This window comes from Pteronotus mesoamericanus, unplaced genomic scaffold (assembly GCF_021234165.1).
Source record: "Pteronotus mesoamericanus isolate MK-2021 breed Mesoamerican mustached bat unplaced genomic scaffold, CSHL_Meso_final contig_590, whole genome shotgun sequence".
Lineage (NCBI taxonomy): Eukaryota > Metazoa > Chordata > Mammalia > Chiroptera > Mormoopidae > Pteronotus > Pteronotus mesoamericanus.
Window position 1 is genome coordinate 134,199 of NW_026555207.1, and position 23,253 is coordinate 157,451.

A 23,253-nucleotide genomic window follows, 5' to 3' on the forward strand; every position below is an offset into this window, starting at 1 on the left:
GTGAGGGTCAGACAGCCAGAAAACCTGGTGAAGGACTGGGCACAGGAGGCATTCCGGGAAAACTTGGTGAAGGACTGAATAAGAATCAAAGTTGACCCAGGAGGACCTCATGTCCAAAGCCAGAAGAAGACTAAAGAAAGCTGATCCCTCCTAGTTTCACTGGAACCTTTGGTTTTGGTGATGATTCCTGTGGGTTGGCTCTCCCAGTGTTAAACACAACCCTGCTGGCACATGGAAGGGGCGTGATTTGTAACACTGGTGTTTCATCTGGTGAAAACCAGGTCTGTAATGAAACTTCTGGGAAAACTTGACATCTGGACTAGCTGCCTTGGGTCTTCACACCCCGTCTTTGCTCCTCAGCAGTGGTTCCAGGACATAGACGTTGTATGTAGTTTTGAAAACTCCATTACAAATAGATAACATTTGTTGAGTGCTTACTATGTTTTCTGAAACTATTTTAGATATACAATTCTTTTAATGATCATAATGTTCTATGAATGGTTACTGTGATTTATTTTTACTTTTCAATGGACTTTATTGAAATATATTTTATATGTACTAAAACATACTCATTTTAAGTGTTCGGTTCAAGTTTTGTCAAGTATATATACATCTGTGTAATTGCTTCCCTGTAGTTAAGGTATACAACATTTCCATCAGTAGGTATTTTTATTATCCTCACTTTGCAGAGAGGAAACCTGAGGTACGGAGGAGTTAAAGTGATTTGTCCAAGGTCTCATGATTAGTAAGTGATAGAACCAGGATCTGAACACAGGCTATTTGACTCCAAGCCTGTGTTTTTATACTGTGCTATATTGCCTTCCATCTCTTCACTTGAGGTCCAGGCATTGCCCCTCTTGCTCTGTTGAGTAAGTACATTAAGGAGTAAGAAGACATAAGCTTAAAATATAAGCACTAAGGGATCTTGGGGAGAAGGCCCTGAGGTAGGCAGTGAGGAAGGATGAAACAGCTATCTTAGTACCCCCTAGAATCCCAGGACCAAAGCAGGCAGGGCTATGAGGCCTGTCTGGAAAAAGTATAGCCATTGTTAATATAACAAGAATGGTTTGTGCAACATTGATGTAATCTAGCAGCCAGGGAGAGTGGGCTGCAATGAGTATGCATGAACAATGATGACTTCACTGTATTAGTCAGTGGAGAGCGTAGATGCCGTTGAGTGAGCATGTGTACAGTGTAGCTTTGCATTCAAAATGATTGAGCAAATAGAGCAATGAATCTGTGTGAAATTTTGCATTAAGCTTGAATGTTCCTCTGCTGAAACTATTCAAATTATTCAGAAGGCTGCAGCTATGGGCAACTGGTGATTGGCAGCTTCATCACAACCATGCACCTGCTCACGCATCACATCTTGTGCAGAGTATTTTCATGAAACATCAAATCACCCAGGTGACTCAGACGCTCTACAGCTCAGATTTGGTGCCCTGGGACTTCTGGCTTTTCCCCAAACTAAAGTCACCCATGAAAGGGAAGAGAGTTCAGACCATCGATGAGATTCAGGAAAATACGACGGGGCAGCTGGTGGTCACTGGAAGAACTGTGTGAAGTCCCAAGGTGCCTGCTTTGAGGGAGACTGAGGTGTCACTGTCCTATGTACAATGTTTCTTCTATCTTGTATCTTCTTCAATAAGTGTCTCTATTTTTCATATTACATGGCTGAATATCTTCTGGGCAGACCCCATACTTGCCTTTTGCCCAGGCTTTGCCTCTTCAGACCTGTGAAGAATGAAGCCCCCTAACAAGGTATAAAATAGTGTCTGAAAAGGTGACTGGCTCCTAGGCTCACATAACTATGATATAGAAATAAAGAAGAGAAGACACAATAGTCTCACATGCTCTCAGAGTGACATCAGTGGTAGGCTGCAGACCGTTATGGGCTGGGCACTATGAGGGCAACATGGAGAGATTGGTGCATGTGTAAGGGAGGCAAGATAGAGGGGGACCTTGAAATCTGATCCTTTGAAGAGGGCTTGAATGAGCCAGTTTTGGAAGTCCTGAAGAGAAAATGTAATCAATTGTCTTCATATTCTTTTTTTGAAAGCCTGTTTACAGTACATTTTTTCTGGAGACCTTCCATAGCGCTTTTTTTTTTTTTTTTTAATCCACTTCTGAAGCTCATCTAAGCAGCATTTTGGAATACAGCTGAATTTTATAAAAACAGGTTTGTAGCTTACTTACTTATTTATTTATTTATTTATAGAGAAGGGAAGGGAGGGAGAAAGAGAGGGAAAGAAACATCAATGTGTGGTTGCATCTAGTGTGCCCCCTTACTGGGGACATGGCCTGCAACCCGGGCATGTGCCTTACACTGGGAATCAAACCAATGACCCTTTGGTTCGCAGGCCAGCGCTCAATTCACTGAGCCACACCAGCTAGGGCTGTTTTTGTATTCTTGAAAGGTTGTTCTTTGGAAGATAACATCAACTTGTTTTTCTGTATGGCTTCAGAAGGCAAAAATTGAGCCCTATGGATGGATAACAATGTAGCATATTTTGGAAAAATTAAAGTACAATGGATATGACATACCTCATCAGCTTGTAATCAACTTGGAGTACAAATAAGGTCAGATCTATTAAGAGCAGTCTCTTGAATGAGTACGAAGTTAGCTGGAAATTTGGTATGACTCTCTTTGGGTCTTACCTCTTTGCTCTGTCTCTTTCTGAAGTATTCAAGAATGTTAAGGATTTATTTAATCCCTAGAGGTCAGGCTTAGTTCTGAATAGAGAACTAGAGGATCTTACTAATCTGCTGGTGGGACCCATTTTTAAGCATCCGTTGATGATACACAGTATGGCTTTTAAAAACAAATCCCTCACAGTATGCTGTTTCCTCATTTAGTGTGCCCATGAGGACTTGGTTCTGCACAAGTTCGAGTGGTTCTTTGAGGGAGGATGATAGTGTTACTCCATTGTCACCTTTGCTCTAGGTTCCACTATGCTTGAGTTCTCAAAGTAAATGCTGTTAAGTTCATATATATGTATAAGCTTGCCCACTGGAGGAGGAAACCCCTACCAATCTCCAGTTGGTTGGGTTTGGAAGTATTTTTGGATTTAGTCACATTTCAGTTCCAGAACAAGTCTTCTTCCATGATATAGTAAATACTATAACCAAAATTGAGCTTGGAACACTCAGCTGAGCTTGGAATACTCATTTAGACTTTTTCCTCAGTATGAGTGTTTACTGTGGGCTCTCAGTATCCCTTCCTACCATTAACTTGACTTAGGATCTTAGTCTGTAAGACTAAGACTTAGTCTGAGAGAATTTCTAATAGTATTGAACCTGAAAAGAAAGTGGGCTCAAGATTTCAGTTTCTGGTCCTGGAAGGACTTTGGGTCCTGTGCGTATTTGTATTCATTTTACCCAGCTTTGCATACTGAGGGTTATTGGGAATAGTCTTTGTCAAGTCACAGAAGATCATGTGTATCCTTTCCCCAAGGGTAAAGTGTGTCTACTTGTTTATATTTATATAGTTAAAGGGGGCCCCTGTAAACAATAAACTTTAAAATGGCAGTTTCTCTAACTAAAGCAGTTTTAATTGTTTAACCTGGTCCCCAACTGAACAAGGAAGATTTTTCTTTTTTTTAAACTATATTTTATTGATTATGCTATTACAGTTGTCCCCATTTTCCTTCTTTGCCTCCCCCACCACGCAGCACTCCCCACTCCCTTAGACAATCCACCCCATTGTTCATGTCCGTGAGTCATGTATATAAGTTCTTTGGCTACTCCATCTCCTATACTGTACTTTACATCACCAGGACTATTCTGTAATTACCTATTTGTACTTCTTAATCCCCTCACCTCTTCACCCATTCCCCCACACCCCTCCTCCCATCTGGCAACCATCAAAATGCTCTTTGTATCTATGATTCTGTCTCTGTTCTTGTTTGCTTGGTTTGTTTTTTAGATTCAATTGTTCATGGATTTGTACTTATTGCCATTTTATTGTTCATAGTTTTGATCTTTTTCTTAAATAAGTCTTTTTAACATTTCATAAAATAATGGTTTGGTGATGAGGAACTCCTTTCATTTTTTCTTGTCTGGGAAGGTCTTCATCTGCCCTTTGATTTGCTGGGTAGAGCAATCTTGGCTGTAGCTCCCTGCTTTTCATGACTTTGAACATTTCTTGCCAATCTCTTCCAGCCTGCAAAGTTTTTTTGAGAAATCAGCCAACAGTCTTTTGGGAACTCCTCTGTAGGTAACTAACTTCTTTCCTCTTGCTGCTTTTAAGATTCTCTCTTTATCTTTAACCTTTGGCATTTTGATTATGATGTATCTCAGAGTGGGCCTCTTTGCATCTCTCTTGTGTCAGACTCCCTTTACGCTTCCTGGGTTTGCATGCCTATTTCCTTCACCAAATTAGGGAAGTTTTTTTTCATTCATTTTGTTCAAACAGAGTTCCAATTTCTTGTTCTGAAAAGGGACATTGGCCTCTGCTCTCCTTTCTGTCTGGGAGAAAGCTGTCCCCCAGCTTGGGCTTTGTTGCCAGACACTTATCCTTGCTGGTTTTTTGGCCAGAAGTTATGGGGACTTATCTTCCTGGCACTGAAACCCTGAGCTGGGGGCCTGGTGTAGGGCTGGAGCTCCTTGCTCCCCAGGTATCCCTTCTGAGTTTTTATCAACCACACGTGGATGTGGGACCAGCCTATTCTGTGTCTCCACTTCTCCTACAAGTCTGGATGGATGTGGTTTCTTTAATTCTGTAGTTGTCAGACTTCCATTCAGCTTGATATCTGGTGGTTCTGAGAGAGTTATTTTCTATTTTAGTTGTAATTTTGATGTGGTTATGCGAGGAGGCAAGCCATGTTTACCTATGCCTCCATCTTGATTGTAATTCAGGAAGATTTTTCAAGCTTTTAGAACTCCCTGTCATTGGAGTGGGCTACCCAGAGATCTGACTGGTTTGACATCACTACTCTTAAACAGATACTAGAGCTACCTACGACTGGTATAAGGAAATGCTGAATTTCTCATTAAGAGCACTATCCAGAATGTATAAGGTTAACATTACAAAATGTGAGAAAAGGGAAACTGGACCATGTAGTCTTTATTTTAAAATATTGCTTCATTCTGGGGCTCTCAGAGGATATATGAACATGTGGGTAGTGACATCATTAGTATCTGGTCATGGGCTGGAGGAAAAATGAGAGGTGGGTGGGAGTTAGAATGAGTTAACTGACTTTGTGCTGTGATTCCTGGAAATCTTACAGGCCCAAAAGGGGGTCAGGAAAGTGGGTGAATATGATGAGGTTGGGGTTACTACTGATCTCATTTCCACATTTCTCCCAACCACTACTCTCCCTTTAGGCCAAATACAGCTATAAAATACAGCCTCTTATGTTCTGTATGTTTTACCACAATTTAAAAAATGCAGCTTTATACTTTATCCATTACGTTAATCTGTCCTTTTCTCAACATTTTGTGATATGGACAGTTAAGTGCTTCTTATGACCTTTTTAGAGAAATTAAGTAACTTGCTTATCTTGATTATGCAGTAGATCGACTGGTATCCTCAGTACTCTTAATAAATATTTGTCAAATAAATGAATGAACCAGAGCTAAAGCCCAGCCCTGGCTGGTGTGGCTCAGTGAGTTGGGCACTATTCCTCAAACCGAAGGATCACCAGTTTGCTTCCTGATCAGGGCACATGCCTGGGTTAGGATTAGGACCCCAGTTGAGGGTGTGTGAGAGGCATCTAATCAATGTTTTTCACTTTTTATCCCTCCCTTCCCCTCTCTCTAAAAATAAATAAAATCTTTTAAAAAAAGAAAACAGAAAAGAACTAGAGCCCAGATTCTGTGTTTCCTTGACTAGTGTTTTGCCTCCATATTACTGAGCCTCCTGGGGGCTTTCTGTGAACAACTTTAGGGTTGGATTTTTTTTGCTGATCCTCTCTTTGGGATTCCCTCATTCTATAGCTGAAGCTGTGTGTACTTGTTAGAGAGCATTGTCCCAATTATGTTCCCTACAGAGAGGGAAGAGCAGAACACACTCCACCCACTGTAAATCTTTTTTTATTGCTTGTTTTCTGGGATCTTTATATCATTGGTGACAGGAGTGACTCATAGACTTCACTATGTGTTTTTCTTGGTTAAGAGAACTCTTTCCTTAGCTCTAGAAGAAATTAATGAATAGTTATATATGGTTAAGGCACAAGTGTTTGCTTTACCCAGAACACAACATTTTCTCTTCTAGCTAAGCCCAAACCTATTACTTTGGTTTGGTAAAACTCTGCAGCCACTGTGTGCCTAGCTCTTTGTTAGGTGCTGTAGAGGATGCTCTTGGTTGAGAGACTGAGTCCAACTGGAAAGACAAAGCACGTATATGATCTGTCCTGAAGGTATCCAGCCATGTACTATGAAAATAGAGACATTTTTTGAAGATACAAGAAACATTGTACATAGGACAGTGACACCTCAGTCTCCCTCAAAGCAGGCACCTTGGGACTTCACACAGTTCTTCCAGTGACCACCAGCTGCCCCGTCGTATTTTCCTGAATCTCATCGATGGTCTGAACTCTCTTCCCTTTCATGGGTGACTTTAGTTTGGGGAAAAGCCAGAAGTCCCAGGGCACCAAATCTGAGCTGTAGAGCGTCTGAGTCACCTGGGTGATTTGATGTTTCATGAAAATACTCTGCACAAGATGTGATGCGTGAGCAGGTGCATGGTTGTGATGAAGCTGCCAATCACCAGTTGCCCATAGCTGCAGCCTTCTGAATAATTTGAATAGTTTCAGAGAGGAATGTTTAAGCTTAACACAAAATATGATGCAGATTCATTGTTCTAGTCGCTCAGTCATTTTGAATGCAAGGCCACGCTGTACACATGCTCACTCAATGGCATCTACATCTCCTACTGACTAGTACAGTTAACTCGTGATTGTTCACACATGAACATTCCAGTCCATTGTTCTTGGCTGGCAGGTTTACATCGATGTCATGCAAACTGTTCTCATTATATTAACAATGGCTAGACTCTTTACAGACAGACCTCATACATAAACGGGAAAGTAGTTTGAGATAGCTTTTAATAAAATGCAAAATCAAATAGTAGACATGGAAATATTTAAATCTGGGGATTAGATCATCGGGGCTTAGAAGGTGTAGTGGAAAGAGAGTGTGCTTTAGAGCTGTGGGCCATTAGCAAGTTAACTCTCTGAATTACATTTTTCTTATCTGTAAAATGGGCATTTTAATAGCAGCCTCACAGGTTGTGAACATTAAATGAAATAATGTGTCTAAAGCCCCACCTCGTGACTGATACATGGTAACCATTTAACAAATGATAATTCTCTCCCTAGAAGAGCTAAGCCTAAAAGGTGACTAGGATTTGGGGAAGAACAGTGATGAGATGAGGGGCAATGGGAAGGAGCAGATCCCATAAATATGTCAGTCTGGTGGAAGTGGAGGGTATATGGAAGAAACGGTGAGAAGTAAAGCTAAAGAGACAAGAGTTTGGACTTTATTTAAAAGAGAGGTTATTGTGGGAAGTTTTTTCAAGCCCTATGTTCAGGTGTGCATACATATGTATATAAAGTCTCTTCTTACACTCTGCAGTGTAGTATAATAGCTAAGAGCTTAGACTCTAGAGCCTGACTCTCCTGTCCCTAAATGCCACCACTTAATTTTACTTCTCTGTGTCTTAGTTTCTTTTTTTAAAATTGAATTTACATTAGTTAATAACATATAAATTTCACATGTGCGACATTATAATTCAACATCTGCATATACTATATTGTGCTCACCACCAAAAGTCTAGTTTCCATCCATCACTATACAGTTGACCCTCTTTCCCCATTTTGCCCTCCTTCCACTCCTCTTCCCCTTTGGTAACCATCCAACTGATTAGATGTGTTCATCTTTGAGGGTTGTTTTTTTTTTTTTGCTGTTTATTTGTTTTGTTTTTGTTTTAGTATTATTCATGTACGTGAAATCATATGGTATTTCCCTTTTTTCATCTGCCTTATTTCACTTAGCATAATACCTTCAAAATTCATCTATCTTGTGGATAGCAGGTTTCATCTCTTTTTATAGCTGAGTGGTATTCCATTGTATATATGTACTACATCTTCTTTATCCATTCATCTGTCAATGGACTTTTAGATTGTTTCCATATCTTGGCTATTGGAAACAATGCTGCAGTGAACATACGTTTGCATACTTGTATATCTTTTTGAAGTAGTGATTTTATATTCTTTGGATAAATACCCAGAAGTGGAATAGATGGATCTTGTGGTAGTTCTATTTTTAATTTTCTAAGGAATCTCCATACTGTTTTCCATAGTGGCTATACTAATTTGCATTCTCACCAACAGTGTATTGGGGTTCCCTTTTCTCTGCATCCTCTCCAGCACTTGTTGTTTCTTGTCTTTTTGATACTAGTCATTCTAACAAGTATGAGATAATATGCCATTGTGTTTTAAAAATTTATTTATTTATTTAGAGAGAGAGAGAGAAAAACATTGATGTGAGAGAGAAACATTAATTGGTTGCCTCCTGTATGTGACCCGACCAGGGATCAAATCTGCAGCCTTTTGGTGTATGGGATGACGCTCTAACCAACTGAGCCACCTGGCCAGGGTGAGGCTATTTTTGTCTTTAGAGCTGAGATGAGTCTCCTACAGGCAGCATATAATTGGATCTTGTTTCTTAATCCACCCAACCACTCTGTGTCTTTTGATTGGTAATTTATTCATTTACATTTAGGGTAGTTATTGATATATGAGGGCTTACTTTGCCATTTAATCTTTTGTTTTCTATTTGTTCCATAGCTCTATTATTTCTTTTTTCTTGTGTTTCTGTCTGCTATTTTAGTTTGGTGGTTTTCTAAGATGTTTTTCTCAGTTTTTTTTTAATGTTTTGTGTCTCTGCTCTAAATTGTTGTTTTGTGGTTACCAGGTGGTTTGTACGAAAATGCTTCATAGATAAAATACTGCTTTTTCTGATGATAGCATTTTATTTGCCTACACAGTTTCCATTCTTTTCCTTTTCCCTTTTTATGTTTTTATTGTTACATATTACCCCTTTTTATGTTGTGAGTTCGTTATCCAATTTAGGTAACTATAGTTATTTTTAGTGTTTTTTCCTTTAACCTTTATGTTAAATTTTAGTGATTAACACCTTAATCTGAAGTAGCTTTGAAAATTTCTGATTCTGTTGGTTCATTTATCATAGTACTTAAGGTTGTGTATAATTTTGGTTTTTAATTTGTTTTTTGAAGAACTCCTTTAAACACTTTTCATAAGGCAGGCCTAGTGGTGAACTCCCTCAGTTTTTGTTTGTGAGGGAAAGCCTTTATTTCTCCTTCATATCTGAAGGAAAACTTTGCTGGATTGAGCATTTCTGGCTGGTGGTTTTTTCTTTTAATATTTTGAATATGTTATTTCACCTCCTCCTGGCCTATAGAGTTTCCACTGATAGCATAATGAGGGTAGCTTTGAAGGTCAATATCTTTTTTTTCCCCTAGCTGACTTTAATATTGTCTATCATGGACTTTTTAAAAAAAAGGATTGTATTTATTTTTAGAAAGAGGGGAAGGGAGGGAGAAAGAGAGAGAGAAAAACATTGATGTGTGAGAGAAGTAAATGTTTGCCTCTTGCATGCCCCTAGCTGGGGACCTGGCCCACAACTCTGGCATGTGCCCTGACCAGAAATCAAACCAGTGACCTTCGGTTTGCAGGCCGGCACTCAATCCACTAGGCCACACCAGCCAGGGCATATTTATCATTGACTTTTGACAGTTTTAGTATAATATATTTTGGAGATAGACTTTTCGTGTTGAAATAATTAGGTGGTCCATTAGCTTCATGGATTTATATAACTAGTTCTTTCCCCTGGTTTGGGAAGTTCTCTGTTATTATTTCTTTAAGCTTTCTTCTCTCTTTTCCCTCTCTTCTCCTTTTAGCATACCCATTATTCTAACATTGCTTTTTCTAATGGAGTCAGATAGTTCTCATAGAGTGTTTTCATTTTTGAAGATCTTAGCTCTCTTCTCTTCTACCATTTCTAGATTTCTGTCTTTGAGCTTGCTTAATTCTCTCTTCCATATGGTCTGCTCTATTTCCAATGCTTTCTAATGCATTCTTTTTCATTTATTGAGTTTTTTAGCTTCAGGGCTTCTGCTTTTTTTTTTTTTTTCTTTAATCTCTCTGGTAAAGTACTTTTTCTGTTCATTTATTCATTCCTGAGCTCATTGAAACTGTCTTTCTGAATTTCCTCAAAACTCATTGAGTTTTTGTATGACAGCTAGTTGAAGTCTCTATTAATTAGATTGCAGTCTTCCATGACTTTAGGTTTAGCTTCTGGAGAATTGTCATTTTCTTTGTTTGTGATACTGTGTTACTGTTATCCTCTGCTGCACATTTGAAGCTATGAACACCTTGTTGAGTTACCTCTAGTTATGTTTGAGAGCCAGTGTTTTCCATACTCCACTGTCTTTGCCAGTGGCATTGCTGGTGTCTTTGTTGCCACTGCTTGTGCTTCCCAGGTCACTGGTGCCTTACTGCTGTCAGCGTCACCTGGTCACAGGCATTATCACTCTTCCTGAAACCTGTGGTCTCAGGGTGCTGCTGCAGTTCTTGCAGTCTCTGGTCTCACTTACTGCCATGTTTCCTAGAGCCTCTGGTCTTGTGACCCATGCCTTAATTTTTTGATCTGAAAAATGGAGATGATGACAATAATAACCTTTTAGGATTATTGTGAGGATTAATGTGATAACAAACAGAAAGTGCTTAAAATAGTGCCTGACACATAGTGCTACATAAATGGTATCTGCTATTATTATTTAAATGAAACAGAACCTTTATAAAACTATCCTTACTGACAAACTTTGATAATTTAAGAAAAAGATGATCCATTAACTGAGAGATTGACATCTGCACTTTGAAAACCTCTGTTATAGGTAATGAAGAATCATCAACATGGTAAGGAAGGCGAGGCCTCCAGCAAGTGGTGGTAAACAAGATCTGATTGGGAGGCAGGATGAATTGGAGGGAGGAAAATTGGCAGTGGGCTCTTGAGATAGGGTGTGTCTATGTTAAATCATTTAGAATTATATATTTGTTGTATTTGGAGGTAATTCCTGGTAAGATTAGACAGAGGTGCAGGAACTGGATAGCTTTGCAAAGAACTTGAGTTCTGGTGAGGGAAATGCAGCAATACTACAGCAAAGTGCTGCCTTAGAAAAAGCATTGCTGTGCATTTTTTTAGAGGGTAAATGTTGCCCAAACAAAATCGAGTAATCATTAAGAACTGTAGGAGGCCTCCTCATAGGAGGCATTACATGGATTGTGTTTAAGGTAGGGTAGGATTCGATCATTGGAAGGATGGCATGGAGGTGAGAATGGGTATAGTGTGTAAGTCAGCAGCCAAACTTCAAACTAGTCGCCCTTTCCCAGAACAGTACCCCTTAAATGGCCATATAATATCTAGACTACGCGTGGCAGTCTCATTATGTGGGCTGCATAAGTAGCCCTCATTTCCTGAGAAGAGTGCTCTGTGGTGCTTGGGGGGCACATTGCCAGCTTCTTTGCTGATTTCCAAATCTCATAAGGACAAGACTGGGCTGGCAGCTACTCTCTTTTATTTGGATAGTGCTTCAGGGAAGGGCCTGAGAACCTGCTCCCTGGTCTTTCTTTCCAGTTCTGCTTGTGCTATGTGCCTAGACTGGGCCTAGCTAGAACATGAGGTTGGTGATAGGTTGGCAGGGTGGCAGGGGAATACTGACTACTGGATTTTGAGCTTCCACTGAATGGACTGTGGTTTGGCAGGAACTGTTTGCTTTATTCTGTTTATGCATCATCAAAGGACTTATGTCTTTATCTTCAACTAGCTCAAGATTAAACCACTGAAAGTTGCCTTTGAACTGGAATGTTTCTCATTTTTGCTTGCTTTAGGTATTAAGACCATTAATGGTAGTATCACCAACTGAGCTCTTTGTGAGATAAGGTGGGTCTTGCTGATGTGGTAGTCAGTTTGCAAAGCAGAGAGTAGAAGTATGTGAGGGTAAGATAGAGAAGTCTCTAGTTTGCTCAGAGCTTTGGGTCTGTTTGAGTGCAGGGTAGAGCTAAGTCCATCACAGAGTTTGATGGACTTTGCCTGGGGCAAATGCTCCAGAGGGATAATATCACTTTTGAAGCAACCCGAGCTATAGCATATTTCTTTTATCCCAAGGCAACTCTTCTGCTAGGAAGTCTTTAGACCCAGGAGTCTTTAGTCTACCCCTAGAGACTTCTGCAGGCCTATTAGTGCAGGCTCAGCATTCTAGCATTGAGATGTTCCATATTCCTTAAGGCCAAGCCAATAGCAACTTCTCTAGGAAGGCTTTTCACGACCCTTAAAGGAGAATTATTTATGTTGCTCCCACAGAACTTGGTATATCCCTTGTTTGTAGCTCCTTCCTTATATCTTTATTACCTATCTTCTCCATCAGTCAGTTCCCCCTACCCCAGTGTGCTTTAATTTTAAAAGATTATTTACTGGTGAATATAGCTTTTTCTAAAAGAGGCACGTGCCACATTAAGATTTCCCCCCAAAAATAAAAATAAAAAATGTTCTGGAATAGATCGAAAAATATACCAAAGAACACGCACAACTACCTTTCATTCTTCCTCTCTATATATCCCCCGTAGTCATAGTAGTAAGACTTGAAGAAAACAAATTATATATATAAAATTTGCATAAGCAATAGAAGCAAATGAATTCCTCAAAAAAAATGGCTTCACCTTTAACAATGAAGCACAAACTAAAAGGTAAGCTTTTTAAAGGCAGAGGTTGTGTGTGTGTGTGTGTGTGTGTGTGTGTGTGTGTGTGTGTGTCTGTCTCTAGCATATAAAGTGTATATAAAATAAACACCAATAATGAAGAATGAATGAATGAATAAGTTAATGGTGGGTTTTCAGTATTTTTCTTATTAAGAGTTCAAGATCCCAACTGAGTTGGTTTGGTGGGTAAACCTCAAGCTGGGGCCAACTTTGATATCTTCTGTACAGACCTAAGATTGTATGAAATATTCTTCTCTCATAGGGTGTTTTCTCCCTGTCATTCCTTTTTCAGTGTTCCTCTTTTTCCTTAATTGCCATTTGAAGATTTGTATGCTGAGAATGAGTTGGTGGAGGGGAATGTTTCCCTAAGGACATGGTGTTTAATGGCAGCCAAGGCCTTGTGGTTGATTATTGCACTGACTGAATCACTGACTTTGAGGCATCAAGGGAGGGAGCATAGATCCATGTAAGCAGAGTTTAAGAACTCTGTGTATGTGTGTGATGACAAGTGGAGGGGAGAGTGGGAATGGGAGTGATGGTAAGATGAAAAGAGAAATTTAGAGTTTTTAACTCTTCCCTTAATACCATGCATGTTTAGGATTTTTCCCTTTTTTTTTTTTTTGTGATTTAGAGTCAGAGCAGTCTAGTAGAAACAGCAGAGATCAAGAGGCTTGACTTTCTTTTGCTACCAGCTTACTGGGCCACCTAGTACAAACCATTGCTGCTCTGTTGGTCTTATTTTCCTCATTCGTTAAGTGATATCAGTAATCTCTGCCCTGTCTGACTTCTTTGACTGTCACAAGAATTGGTAAGATGCTGGATAAGAAAGTTCTGCAGAACAGAAGTGATGGTGCCCTGATCACAGCAGGAGAAGAGTATAGTGACTCTGGTCACCATCCTATCTTTTCTCACCAGAGTCTTCCTGTCTCTGGAGGAAATCAACTATTGTAGCCCAGTTCTTGATGCTTAGGTTCCTCCGACCTTTCTGTTCTTTCCAGCCTCTAGATAGTCACTCTTCACTCGATATAATAGAGGTGACTCTGTAAGGCCAATTGTTCCAGTAAGACCCTTTATTACCTCTGACTTTCCTCCATCAAAGCACACACTGAGCTGTCTTGCCGTTGTCTTTTTGTAGGTAGGTATTAAGAATATAGGCTTTCCAGTCAAGTGCCTGGGTTTGATTCTTTATTTTACAACTAACTGGCTATATGCTCTCAGGCAAGTTACTTAATTCCTCTTTGCCTTAGTTTCCTATCTGTAAAATGAGGAGAATAATAGTAACTGTCTCACTAAGTTACCGTGAGATTTAAATAAGACACTATATGTGGGAAGCTCAAAATAGTGCCTGGCACATAGTAAAATTTCAAACATGTTATGTATTATTATAATAATTATTACTTAATGGTCTCTTATAGGCCAGGGACCATGCCTATTTCCTCATTATATCTCTAGCCCTTAGCACAGGGTTAAAACAGCAGGTACTTGCTAAGAATTCCTTTTTTTAAAATTGAATTTATTGGGGTGACATTGATTAATAAAATTATATAGGTTTTAGGTGTACAATCCTATAATACATTATCTAGCAAGTCAAGTCTTCTTCCATCACCATTTATCCCCTCATACCCTCTTCTACCTCCCCCAACATTTCCTTTCTCTCTAGCAATCACCATAATGTCTGTGTCTGTGAGGGTTTTCTTTTTTTGTTTTGTTTTGTTTTGCTTAATCCCTTCACCTTTTTCACCCAGCCTTGCAATGTCCCTCCTCTCTGACAGCTGTCAGTCTGTTCTCTGTGAGTCTGTTTCTATTTAGTTTTTTAGTTTATTTTGTTAATTAGAGTCCACATATGAGTGAGGTCACATGGTAATTGTCATTCGCTGACTGGCTTATCTCACTTAGCAAAATGCTATCCAGGTCCATTCAGGCTATTGCAAAGGGTAAGATTTCTTTCTTTTTTAGGGCTGAGTGTTATTTCATTGTGTGAATGTATCACAGTTTTTTATCCACTCACCTACTGATGGACACTTGGGCTATTTCTAAATCTCGGCTATTGTAAATAATGCTGCAATGAACATAGAAGTGCATATATTCTTTTGAATTAGTGTTTTGGGTTTCTTAAGATGTATTCCCATTAGTAGAATCATTGGGTCATAAGGCAATTCCATTTTTAATTTTTTGAAGTATCTCCATACTGCTTTCCACAGTGACTGCACCAATCTACATTCCCACCAACAGTTCACAAGGGTTCTCTTTTCTCCACATCCTCGCCAGCACTTGTTGTTTATTGATTTATTGTCACAGGTGTGCGGTGATATCTCATTATCATTTCTTTGATAATTAGTGATGTTGAACATTTTTTCGTATTTCTATTGGCCACCTGTATGTTCTCTTTAGAGAACTGTCTATTAAGGTCCTTTGCCCATTTTTTAACTGCATTATTTGGTTTTTTTTATATTGAGTTGTATAATTCTTTATAAATTTTGTATATTAACCCCTTATCAGACATATCAGTGGTGAATATGTTTATTCATTCAGTGGGTTATCTTTTAATTTCATTGACGAGTTTATTTTTTTTGCTGTGCAATAACTTTGTAGTTTAATGTAGTCCCATTTGTTTATTTTTCTTTTGTTTCCCTTGTCCAGCAGATATATTGGCAAAAATATTGCTGTGAGAAATGTCTGAAATTTTACTACCTATGTTTTCTTTCTATGGTTTTGAGTCTAACATTTAAGTCTTTAATCCATTTTGAGCTTATTCTTGTGTGTGGTGTAAGAAAGTGGTCTAGTTTCATTTTTTTCATGTATCTGCCCAATTTTCACAACACCATTTATTGAATAGATTATCTTTATCCTGTTGTGTGTTTTTGCCTCCTTTGTCAAGTATTAATTGATCATAAAGGTGTGTGTTTATTTCTGGACTCTCTGTTCCATTGATTTATCTGTTTTTATGCAAGTACCATCCTGCTTTGAATACGGTGGCCTTATAGTGTAGTTTGATATCAGGTAGTGTGATTCTTCCAACTTTGTTCTTCTTTATCAACCTTGCTGTAGCTATTCGGCATCTTTTGTGGTTCCATATAAATTTTTTGAATATTTGTTCTAGTTCTGTGAAATATGTCGTTGGTATCTTGATAGGAATTGCGTTGAATCTATAGACTTCTTTTGGTAATACGAACATTTTAATGACGTTAAATCTTCCTATACATGAACACAGTATATTTATATCTTCTTCAATTTTTATTTGTATCAATTATTTGTATCTTCTTTAATTTTTTCTTCAGTGTTTTATGGTTTTCTGAGTACAGACTTTTTACGTCCTTGGTTAAATTTATTCCTAGATATTTTATTTTATTTTTTGATGCAAGTATAAATGGGATTGTTTTCTTAGTTTCCCTTTCTGATAGTTCATTATTGGTGCATAAAAATGCAATTGATTTATGGTTATTAATTTTGTATCCTGCTTCTTTACTGAATTCATTTATCAGTTCTACTAGTTTTTGGTGGAATCTTTAGGTTCTCTATATTTAGTGTCATGTCATATCATCTGCAAATAATAACAGTTTTACTTCTTTCTGATTTGGGTGCCTTTTATTTCTTTTTGTCTGATTGCTGTGGCTAGGACTTCCAGTACTATGTTGGATAGAAATGGTGAAAGTGGGCATCCCTATTTGTTCCTGATTTTAAGGGAAACGCTTGCAGTGTTTGCCCATTGAGCATGATGTTGGCTGTGGATTAAGAATTTCTTAAATGAAATTTAAGTTTGAATACTAAATCTGCCATATACTAATACTAACTTTATAACTGTGTCGAAGTGACTTGTCTTCTCTAAGCTCCAGTTTCCATATCTGTTAAATAGGAAGCATAATCTTTGTCTTGCAGGACTTATGTGAGAATTGAATATGTATGAAATTCTAGGTGTTGTCTAAATGTAGTTTCCCTCCGTACCTGCCAGCTGTGTGTTATGTGGGGGCCTGGCAATCTGCTAATTACTATTGTACCGCCCCCCCCCCCGCCCCCGTAGTAGCCTGCTGAACTCTGAGTTGCTTCTGAGGTGATTTTTAAGATTATTTATTTATTTATTTTTAGAGAGAGGGGAAGAGAGGGAGAGAACTATCAGTGTGTGGTTGCCTCTCACGCACCCCCTACTGGGGACCTGGCCTGTGACCCAGGCAGGTGCCCTAATTGGGAATCGAACCAGAAACCCTTTGGTTCTCAGGCAGGCATTCAATCCACTGAGCCACACTAACCAGGGCTGAGGTGATGTTTTCTGGGTATTTGGGCTTCGGACAGAAGAAGGGGTTTCCCTTAGTGTTTTCAGCCTTTTCTCTTTGCCTGCCGTGCTTGTTCTTTTTTGGATTGTAAGTTCCTAGAATAGCCAGAATATTTTTTTCTAACTCTTAGTTTTTCAATGTGTCTTAATCAACCAGAGCACTTTTGTTTTGGCTCCTTTAAGCTTGCTCTGTTTGGACCTTGTCATTCTTCATTAGCTGTTAGTATATCCTGCTTATTTTCAGTTTTCTGAGCTGTTGTACTTTTTCCAAGGCCAAAACAGCATCCACATCATCTGAGGTAAATCACTTTATCTGGTTGACTTTAACCAGCAGGAAGCACACTGGCCTGTGAGGTAGAAGACATGAATTCCAGTGCTGCCTCTGCCACTGTCTTGCTGTGTGACCTTGGGTGAGTCTCTTTCCCTCTCTGGGTCTCAGGCTTCTCAGCATTAAACTTAATAATTTTAACTAACTCAGTCGTTTCTAAGAGTTCTTGAATTCTGAGTGTGTGTTTGGACAAATCATTTTTCTGGGAGGTGGGTTACTTAGCTTCCTCATCTGAGAAGGTTGGACTGAATAATTTATAAAGTCTTTTCTAGGTCTGCATATTTTCTCCTCATTCTTTTTTCTTCTCTCTTTTATTGCTTTCTGGAGCATTTCTGTGACTGTTAACAGCTGTGGACAGGAAACACTTGAACACTTCTAACTTGGCAAAGGTTGCTGCTCTCTCTGAACCTCATCCCAGCCCATTTCCTGTGTTTACAGCATTTGGGTTTTTCACTTAGTGACAGGCCTAACAGGTCCTATTCCAGTTCTCTCTCTATGGCCTGGTGTAGGGTAGACCAAAATGAGTACCAGTTTCGGAGTTAGGAGACAGGATTTCAGCCTCCATTCAGCTGAATGACTTCAGGCAAGTGACCTCCCCTGCCAGAGTTCAATATCCTCCCCTGTAAAACCAGAGAGGTTAACTAATGAGTCTTTCTGGCTCTGATATTATAGGATATGAATATTTGTCTCCCTTTTATTCCCATTGAAGGACCCTCTGTTTAGCCCGCTTCTTCTGCATATTCCACACTGCAAGAGGCCCTGGGGTCGAGGAGAACTCCCTTTGCATATCCTATAAGGGAAAACAATTAGAGGAAGAAAGGAAGCCAAACAGCTATCTCAGGCCCAGAATGGCAGCTGAGAGGATTTGAGGTGGGGAGCTGGTGTGATCGAATTGCCCAACAAATCAATTATATAGTTGGTAGCCACGTGGACACCAATAGGGGTTTATTCTTATGAAGATTCTGGATACAGTATTCCATTTCCAGCCCTGCTTTCACCATTTATGTGACTTGAGCAAGTCACTTAGTATACCTGGGACTCAGTTTCCTCCTCTTAAGTTAGGAATAATGAAAGTCCTGACATCACAAAGTCATAGAAAAGACAACATATGTATAAGTCCCAGCATAGTTCCTGACATACTCATCCTGCCTTTCTTACTTAGACAGTTACAAAGCACTTAATTGTATTCTTGTGTAGATAGTAGGTAGACACTCAAGTCCCACTCCAGAGGGCAGGCCAGCTGGGGACAGAATTCAATTATGGTTAGAAGAAACCCTATGAGGTAGTGCCTGGACCAGACTGAACTCAGTGCTCTGACAACAAAGGGGAGCCTGAAGCCGTTGACTAAAGGTTTGCTGATGGAAAGGCTCCCTGGGCCTTGAAGGGTTAGCAAGTGTTAAGCACAGGGTGCTGGAGGGAGAGTAGTGCTAGATAATCATCTATATTTGTCAGCTCTGGTACTTTGTATAAGTCAGTTTCATGTATATCTCTTCCCTTTCTCTTCATCTAGGCAGTTATTTATTATCCAAGGGATTTATTCCTTTTCCTCTTAAATTTTTAAGAGAAAAAAATTTTAGGACAAGGAGAAAACACAACATTTATTCAGAATCAACTAGTTCTAATCAATGGGCTAGGTAGTTTGCTTGAGTAATCTTAAGTACTTAGAAAATTGTATTATTATTCTACATTTTCATATAAAGAAACAGTGCTTCCAAAAGTTTAAAAACGTTTTTTGCTGAATATTAATAATTTGTAATGGCAAATCAAGGGAACCCTACATAATAATTGAGTACAGACTAAGCCAGTTTAGAAGTTATGTATAACTTAGTAGTTCTCAGTTGTATATATTCACCCAAGTTTTGGTAATCTGTAATAGAGTCTTTTTTAAAAAATTATATTTTATTGATTATGTTATTACAGTTGTCCTGATTTTTTACCTGTTTCCCCCTACTCTACCCAGCACCCCCCACTCCCTCAGGCAAACCCCCCCCCCATTGTTAATGTCCATGGGTCAAGTGTATAAGTTCTTTGGCTACTCCATTTCCTATACTGTACTTTACATCCCCGTGGCTATTCTGTAACTATCTATTTGCACTTCTTAATTCTCTCACCTCTTCACCCACTCCCCCACACTCCCCTCCCATCTGGCAACCATCAAAACACTCTCTGTATCCTTGATTCTGTCTCTGTTCTTCTTGTTTGCTTAGATTGTTTTTTAGATTCAATTGTTGACAGATTTGTATTTATTGCCATTTTATTGTTCATAGTTTTGATCCTCTTCTTTTTCTTAAATAAGTCCCTTTAACATTTCATAAAATAATGGTTTGTGATGATGAACGCCTTTCATTTTTTCTTGTCTGGGAAGCTCTTTATCTCCCTTTTGATTCTAAATGGTATCTTTGCTGGGTAGAGAAATATTGGCTGTAGGTCCCTGCTTTTCATGTCTTTGAATATTTCTTGCCAGTCTCTTCCAGGCTGCAAAGTTTTCTTGAGAAATCAGTTGACAGTCTTATGGGAACACCACTGTAGGTAACAAACTTCTTTCCTCTTGCTGTTTTTAAGATTCTCTCTTTATCTTTAACCTTTGGAATTTTCATTATGATGTGTCTTGGAGTGGGCCTCTTTGCATCCATCTTGTGTCGGACTCTCTCTGTGCTCCCTGGACTTGCACGCCTATTTCCTTCCCCAAATCTGGGAAGTTTTCTTTAATTATTTTTTCAGACAGATTTCCAATTTCTTGCTTTTTCTCTTCTCCTTCTGGCACCCATATTGTGCAAATATTGGACCTCTTGAAGTTGTCCCAGAGGCTGCTTAATTCTATCCTCTTTCTTTTGGATTCTTTTTTCTTCTTGTTGTTCTAATTGGTTTTTTTTTTTGTTGTTGTTCTTTTATGTTCCAAATCATTTATTTGATTCTCGACTTCATCCACTCTACTCTTGTTTCCCTGTAAATTATTCTTTATTTTAAATAGTGTATCCTTCATTTCTGACTGGAATATTTTAATGCTGTTGAGGTCTTCACTAAGTTCCTTGAACATCCCTATAATCAGTTTTTTGAACTCTGTATCTGATAGATTGCTTATATCTATTTTTTTTTAGCTCTTCTTCTGGAGTTTTGATATGTTCTTTCATTTGGGCCATGTTTCTTTGTCTCCTCATTTTGGCAGCCTCCCTGTGTTTGTTTCTATGTGTTAGGTAGAGCTGCTTTGACTCCATGTCTTGGTAGTATAGCCTAATGTAGTATGTATCCTGTAGGATCCAGTGGCACAGCCTCCCCATAACCCATGCTGGGTACTTGAGGCACATCCTTCATATGTGCTTTCGTACACCCTCCTGTTCCAGTTGAGCCTTGGTTGCTATTCTTAGATCAATGGAAGGGATTTACCCAGGCCAATCAGCTATAAGGACTGGCTGTGACCACTTACCACAGACCTCCACCCTCCATGAAGGATCAGCTGTGCAGAAGCAGGGTGATGGTGCTCCAACATGGTCTGTAGCTGTCCATTGTGTGCATTGGCCCTGGTGTTTCTCTGGTGTTGCAGGCCAAGGTCAGCCTCCCCCCAGTCTCCACCCCACTGTGTTTTGCCCAGGGCCACCCTTCCTGAGCTATATAGCAATGTGAGGTGGCTGTCACTTGTGCTGGAGTTGGAGATTCCCAGATAAAACCAAGCTGTGAATCTAGGCTGGCTGCTGCTAGTGCTGGGCCTGGGGCTCACTGAGGCCAGCCGTTGCTCATTTGAGACAATTTAGGAAGTTGTGCAACGTGAGTCAAGATGAGTCATTCATAGGGAAAAGCAGCTTGGGTGGGCCCATAAGTTGGGTTGGGTGGAGTCTCTGGGGATCTCCAACGTGGGTCAAACAGTGTTAGCCAGGTTGATGGGGTCTCAGATAGTGAAGCAGCTTGCTGGCTCTGTGCTGGAAGGGTTTAGAAAGGGGACAATGGCCTCTGCTCACCTTGATGTCAGACACTTCAGTTGCACCCTTTATGCCACTGATGCCTTTCAAGCTGCTACCCTGGTGCTGGAGCTCTGAGGGAGTATGAGTAGGTGAGTCCATGTGTGGATTCTTTAAGAGGAACTGCTTGGAGTTCCAGAATTTTTTTCCACTGACTCAATCTTTGCTGGTTTTTGCAGCCAGAAGTTGTGGGGACTTATCTTCCTGGCACTGGAACTGTGGGATGAGGGCCTGGTGTGAGGCTGGGACTCCTCGCTCCCAAGGTATCCCTCCCAAATTTTTATGTACCAAGTGGATGTGAGACCAGCCCCTTCCATGTCTGCGCTCCTCCTACCAGTGTAGATGGATGTGATTTCTTTAATTCCATAGTTGTCAGACTTCCATTCAACTTGATTTCTGATGGTTCTGAGTGATGGTTGTTCTATATTTTAGTTGTAATTTTGATGTGGTTGTGCCAAGAGGCGAGCCATGTCTGCCCACGCCACTATCTTGACTGGAAGCCTGTGTAATAGAGTCTTTCTGTGCTTAAGATGGTGCTCTTATTCCTGGCTCTTACTTATACTTACCTCTTGTTATTAGCAGTAATTCTCAATTCTCTAGATCCCCCGTTCTGCCACTGAGTTAGATTCTAGTTCCCTACCCCAACCTTAGGTCCCTCTTTTTCCCCCAAATATTTACCAAGCACCTACTCTTTGCCAGACTAGAGGTGGATGCAAATATCAGTTTCTGCTGGATCTTTCAGTGTAGTAGTTATACAGACAATTACAACAAAAACATCTTGATAGTAATAGAACACTTACTATGTGTCATGCTCTTTTCGAAATACTTCATATGTATTAACTCATTTCATTCTTATAACTTTGTGAGGTAGGTACTATTTTCTCCTTATTTTAAAGAAATTGAAACGGAGGCATAAAGAGGTTAAGCAATTGATCTAAGCTGTAATAGAGAGAAACACAGGGACTATGAGAGCACAACAGAGGGGCTCTTCATTTAACCCTGGGAGACAGTGTAGAGAAGACTTCCTGGAGCAATTAGAAAAAGGCTGATTAAAATCTTGAAACTTGAGTAGGAGTTAGTCAGATGTAGAATGGGGCAAGGATACTGCAGGCAGGGGGAGCAATATGTACAAAGCCACAAAGTGATCCTTGCTATTTATGGAACTGAAAGTAGTTTAGTATGGTGGGAGCATTGGGCGTATGTGATGAGTGACGTGGAGTAAGACTAGAGAATTTGGTAGGGACCACTCTTGAAAAGACTTGTATATTTTGCTATATTATATTCTCTATACAGGCCAGTGATCCCCAGTGTTGGGTATGTGAAGCCCTGAAAGGGGTCTTTGAAAGGTGTGTCATGAACCCGTATTATTTCCTCAATCAATCATTTTTTAATCAGGTGATACTAAAATGTACAACTATTATTACATGAAGCTTTTTTAAGATCTTCATTGAAAAAAAAATTAGAAATTACTGTTGTAGAAATTTGGGAGCCCTGCAAAGAAATTTTTTAAATTAAATGTTGAGATACTTGTAGATTTACATGAAGTTTTAGGACATAATACAGAGAGATCACTGGGAAACTGTACAAAGTTTCCCCCACAGTAACATTTTAGAAAACTGTAGTTGAATATTACAACCAGAATATTAATATTGAAAAATAATCCACCAATATTGTTCACATTTCCTCAGCTTTACTGCACTTACGTACGCATTCTTGTGTGTGTGTTAAGTTCTGTTCCAATGCACAAAGATCCTTGCCCTTTTATAACCACATCCTTCCCTCCTGCCTGCTTTCCTGTCCCTAACATTTCTAAAATTTTGTCCTCTCAAAAATGTTATATTGCGATAAATGGAATCATAGAGTATGTAACTTTGTGGAATTGGCTTTTTTTTTCTCTACATAATTCCCTGGAGGTTCATCCATGTA

At 39.4% G+C, this 23,253-nt stretch overlaps 1 protein-coding gene and 1 pseudogene across 6 annotated transcripts in view; one reads left to right on the top strand and one right to left on the bottom strand.

The window, feature by feature from the left end:
- Positions 1-21,429, bottom strand: part of LOC129076344 (FAU ubiquitin-like and ribosomal protein S30) — a 95,776-nt pseudogene extending 74,347 nt beyond the window's left edge.
- Positions 1-23,253, top strand: part of STIM1 (stromal interaction molecule 1) — a 178,963-nt gene that overhangs the window by 76,115 nt on the left and 79,595 nt on the right. The gene's annotated exons all lie outside the window — the stretch shown is intronic.